Raw genomic sequence first — 6,226 nt, 5'->3', positions numbered from 1 at the left:
TAAAACGGATCAAATTTAACAATCATAAATAAGTAATATCCACGTATAAAGAATACAACGATAAAACAATTGAATACATTTTAAAAAATCACATAACAACAACAACAAGGAAATTCTACTGCTATTTCAAAAGCAATATAACAAATGGAAAATAGACAATCCAAAAGGTTCGGTGGTTCAAGCGAATTGATCTCTTTGGAGCATGGTTGGTTATTAATACCAGGAATTCTTAAAACCTATGAAATAATATCCAAAAGATACTATTACCCGTACTTAAAAGGGCGAATCGTTAATTACATCAATACGTGTCTGATATGCACTCAAAGCAAATACGAAAGGAATCCAATAAAATTTCGACCAACAAGATACAGGAAATATACCATGTATGATAGATATATGGTTTATAAATAAAAATTCTCCTCACCTTAGGTGCCTAAATACATTTTCAAAATTTATGACTATTATACCACTAAAGAACAGATAATGGCACACAGTCATCCAAGCATTGCAAAAGATGTTTAATAGAACCGGCAAGTCCAAAAAATTAGTCACAGATAATGAAGGTGCACTTGACTTCGCAAAAACCAAAGATGGTTAAGTAAATCCAAATATATTTCTATTCCCCGCATTATAAAACTGCAAGCAGTGATGTTGAAGTAGCGCATCGCATGCTAAACGAACATCTCGAAACATTTTACTTACGACAAAAAACAGAAGTCAAAGAGACCTTAACCCTATAGAAGAATGTCTAAAAGTTTATAATAACATAAACTAATCAGCTCATAAAGAAAACCCAGCTGATGTATCTTTTAGCGAATGTGAAACAGATGCAAAGACCATTTATTACCGACTAAAATAATATAAAGAGAATTGCATAGGAACGTTGAATCTTAACAAGATGACGTTAACGAAAATTTTGTTCAAAATCCGAATCCAACTAAATTAGAACCTAGATTTTGTAGAACAGATATAAACACAAAATTCATCCGCAAAGATTCAAAAAAACGCAAAATCTATCTTTGCAGAGATAATTCGAATGTTGTTTCCGGCATTGATTTGGCCAGTATTTAATATCATGATCTGACAATAACATACTAATAGGAACTAAACAGAAATATCTCAACTAAAAAAATTAAATTTAAACGTAATTAGATATAACGTTCTTAAATTTCAATATGTTATATTTGACATTCTGACTAAAAAGGTGTAAATTATTGTATATCATTACTTAGAACCAATAACAATCTTTCGACTTATCCTCTTACCCAACGAGAATAATGTACTTATCCCCTTCAGTTCTATGTATCTTGCTTTGTTAAATGAACCTTATTGTTTGTTAAATGAACTTTGTTTATTAAGAAAAAACCAAGGAACTATATTCATGTTATCAAAAAAAAAAAATTATACAATCATACAAATTTTCAGCAGCTATTTCGGTTATATACAACATATTTATCACTTAAATTCATAAGTTCAACCTTATTAAAACCAGACAATTTCATGATTTTCTAATGTTTGAATTTCCTACAACTACTCTTCCAGTTGCAACAATCTTAATTCTTGCTCCTTTAAATATATACTTCACAATTAATATTGTTAAGAATTTGCTTTTATGTACTTCTACCGCAGTCACCAATTTCCACCGATTTCATTTACGTAACCCGTCGCTGTCACCAATTATTACGTACTGCGCTATACGTACTCGTCACTAGTTACATAACTCGCTTTTCGTAGGCTCGTATCACTAGATTGCGTAGCACTAAAGAAAAACCCGTTCTATAACTTTAATATAAGCGTTTATTAAACACTAAATTATACAACCGTACTGTATACTTAATTATAGAACAATTCTTTAACCAGTACAATTCGAGGCGTATTCATAACCGACGCGATCTGTTCTAATTTATAACCAGACTGACTTTGCGGGCGGATTTCAGTCCTTTTTATATCCCGCGGAACATTCCTGAAAGGCATGTAAACACTTTACCAGAAAACTACTTCGCGCCTTTGACAAGATCTTGTTACCGACATTAGAGTCATCTGTTAACAATGATCATAATTAAATATTCGCCCTGCTGTTTTACAATTTCGGCGTCTTGGCTAATTGTCATAACTACGATCTACATTGACGTCACACATAATTTTCCAAAGTGATTTTCGTCACTTCTTCTTGTTCTTCAGCCTTTTTCCCGTTCACAAGCGGGGTCGGCTCGTCGTGATCGGTTTCGTCATTTGGCTTTATCGAATGCCTGATCTGGATGTAATCTTGAGGCTTTTAAATCCCCATCTAGCATATCAAGCCACCGTTGTTTAGGCCAGCCTTTTGGTCGTTTACCATCGACTTCGATGTTCAGACCAACCTTGGACAGGTGAATTCTCGCTAACACGAGTTACATGACCATACCATCGAAGACGCTTCTCTCGCAACTTTTCCACGATCGGTCCAATCACATAACGATCGCGGATATCCTTATTTCGGATGTGATCAAAACATGTCACACCACTAATCCAACGCAACATCTTCGTCTCTATTATCGTAAGGTGCCGTTCATTGTCTTTTATATTCGGCCAACACTCAGGATCATAGAGAGCGACAGGACGGGCGACATTGCGGTAAATTTTAGATTTGAGACTTTCGTTGATACGTGGATCAAAAAGAACACCAGTTGTGGAACGCCACTTCATCCAGGTTGCGTTAATGCGTGAAGCAATTTCATAATGCATTTCTCCATTGGCTGATAACATTGACCCAAGGTATTTAAATCGCTCAGTTCTGAGCAGATCACTGCCGCTTGTGTCTGTTTCATGGGCATCGGTCGCCAAAAATTCAGTTTTGTTTAGATTCAATCTGAGACCGTGTTTCATGAGGCGACCATTCCATTGTTGGATAAGTTGCTCGAGATCATGTTTGCTATCAGATGCTAGGAAAACATCATTTGCATAAAGCAGTGTGTAGGGCGCTGGACGTTGGATATCCCGTGTGATGGTGTCCATAACAAGAAAGAAGAGGAGTGGTGAGAGGGCACTTCCTTGATGAACACCAACAGAGACACGAAGCGGTTTTGATACACCCGCCATACTTCGAACTTTACTTTTCGAATCGTGGAAGAGCAATTAAACCCAGCGTACGAGTTCCTCTAAGTTCACTAAGTGTTGTCGTAAAGCATACCAGATGCGTTCGTGTGGCATACGGTCAAACGCTTTTTCTAGATCCAGAAAGGCAATGTAAAGAGGGCGATGTTTCTCCATGAATAACCGTGCAACGTGTATTGTGAGTAGTTGCGCAGTTTTTGACAATCAAGCCGGCTTGATTCACGGTTATTTCAACGATTTCGCGAATACGTTGGATATGAATGCGTTCAAAAATCTTCATGGTATGGGGAAAGTAACCAGATCGGACTGTAGTCTGAACATTCTGGTGGACTACCTTATTTTTTCCATTTTGGAACAGTGGTACTTTCTTGCCAGTCAGATGGTGTTCTTCCTGATTTTCGTCACAATATTAATTAATCTGAGGACAGATTTAAAAAAAGGAAGGAAGGAGTTACGTCCTCACATTCCAATGTGCGCTCTACCACCCAAGCAAGAAATGGAAATTAAAAGATAAGAAACCCAAAGTGCATCCGAAACATCATAAACTAATAGATGTTTAACAAAAATGAGTAAAATATCGGATGCAAATCTGTTTAAATATTCAAGGATAAGATAGATCATAATAGTAGATTTATGGACATTCAGAATAAGTTAAGTGTATTTTAAGAATAGGATATAAACGAAAGACAAAGAAGAAAACTTGGTTAGTTATCGTTAGGAATTTCTAGCGACCACACGTCCGATAATAAAAGAGTTTATTGAAGTCTAAAGTTTTTTCGTTCTTATTTCACAAAGTAACAAGATCTAGACAAATCTAGTAATTAACGAAGCTCACGATGCAACCATGTGCACTTTTCGACATTTCGCATCGTAATGGGCCTGGCGACACGACAACGCGCACTCTTCGAGTTCTCGCAACGAAATGAAGTTGCAAGGTCGTTTGCAGAGTGTGTAGCCATCGAACCATAGCCTGGTTATCAACTTAGTTGTGCTTATGTGGCCGCTATAATGGACCTGGTATATAATCAAGTTTAGGACCAGATCAATGCCATTATAGATCAGCAGGAGGTAACAATTCTTAGGCAGGAAATTTCGGAGTATTCGATTAAGCTGGACCACTGGAATATTGGTGAAGCACAGACAGGGGGGTCAGCTTCGGCAAAAATGAATTGAATTGGAACGGAGGAATTGCTGGTCAGTGTGGACGATCACTGGAAGTTTTTGAATACTGCATACACAATGAAGTAAGCTGAGCCATTGAATGAAGAGGAAATTGGGGCGTATAAGCTGTTTACAATATGTTTCGTTGCGAGTTACGTTTCGTTGTGCATTCGGGGCTTGCATGGCAGGGTCCGCCCCGAAGCCCAAGCCGGAGGTGCCTGCAAAGGTTACTTTTATAACTTTAGTATAATAAATGATCATAAGTTTCCGGAGAATTGCAAATGCAAAAAATTGCCTCAACCCTACAGTACTGACGCTTATTCCCAATGGGCGGCTTTTACACCAGGGGTTGTTTAGAAGGTTTGGAATGCACTATTAAATGACCGCTATGCCATCGCTGGATTAGTCATCACCGAGGCGGTGTTGGAGTAGTTACCAAGAGTGTTTTTAATAGTGTTTGGCCCGGTACAAGATTCCTAAGCTTCAGGATTTGCTGAAGTTTTTGGAGCAGCACGCCCATAGCCTGCCTTCGGAGATAGTCTGGCTGTCGATGCAAACGAACATGACCATCATCTGACGGATCACCTGCTTACGGAGCATGAATCAACCAAAACCAGATTGCGACACTTCACACCTTAAACCAGCTGTTGAATGGCTATTCTCTAGTTTATAGTCAATGAGAGGATATATAAACTTTAAAATTAATTGAACTTCGCAGGATGATACAATAAATAAACAAGATATGAAGTGAAAAAAACATTTATTATGGTGTCTAATGTTAACTATTTAATAATTATTGTAATTTTTCTTTGCTTTCTTATCTCATTACTTAATGCTAGTTATCTTTGAGGCAATATACTTTTATTTTCTACTATATTTCTATTCAAAGTCCCAATTCTAAAATAATTTCTAGACTTATAAAATTAATTTAATTCTAACGCTGCAGGTGCAGCGTGGCCACACAAATACCAGTGCGGTCGTTCATTGCGTATTTCAGCGACGACTGTGCTGGCTACTACATCGAACACCACGCTTTACAGCAGAAGTTTCGAGCACAGTAGATCTACTATAGGCAGTACCCACACTAAAATGACCCCACTTGCGAATGTGCTTACAGAAGCTTATCTGTACACATCAGTGACGCTAAACAAGGAAAAGGCATAATCTTCGTCAAATCATATATAGAGATCGGTGAGCTTTTGCTATTCTGGTACTACGGCGTGTTCACCCAATAAATTGGCAAGGAAACTTTTTGTTTTAGTTTTCTAATCATTTGTATATTAATATCAATTACTTCAAACAGACATATGTGTTTATGTAAGTATATACATGTGCTGATGAAGTTTGCAGGGAGTGTCTAATTTAGGTAGATATATTGGTACATTAAACCAGTGGTATTCAATATACGTACTATATATGTGCATATGTATGCTTTTTTCATCATCAACGGCGCAACAACCGGTATCCGGTCTAGGCCTGCCTTAATAAGGAACTCCAGACATCCCGGTTTTACGCCGAGGTTTACACTTTACGCTTTTTTACACGAAGTAAATCGGAAATACGGGTACGATCAATTTATATACGTGGATGTGTATGTACAGTATTCGGTAGTAGGTAGTTTGTTTGTTTAGGGTGAGGATATCTATGTTTTGTAATATGTACGTATATCTTGTAGTTTGGAAAAATATGAAGGAATATGTTGGATTGGTAACTATATACGGGTGAAAAAATGTGCGTTGAAATTTCTCACATAAGATGAATACAAAACCTTTATACCCGAAGCGCGAGCTTCCGGCATTCCGACTTGTTTCAACTTTGTTGGCCATACACTTTGAAACAAAATGTTATGTAGAAATGCATCTTTTTTTCCAAAAATTCAGATTCATAATTGCCTGTTTTACAAAAGTCCCTTAACCGTACATTTATCGACATATTTTTTTATTTTCAGAATCGATGATGAGAAAATGACCAA

Source organism: Hermetia illucens, chromosome 2, assembly GCF_905115235.1.
Source record: "Hermetia illucens chromosome 2, iHerIll2.2.curated.20191125, whole genome shotgun sequence".
Taxonomy (NCBI): domain Eukaryota; kingdom Metazoa; phylum Arthropoda; class Insecta; order Diptera; family Stratiomyidae; genus Hermetia; species Hermetia illucens.
Note: the sequence above shows the minus strand (reverse complement) of the source record.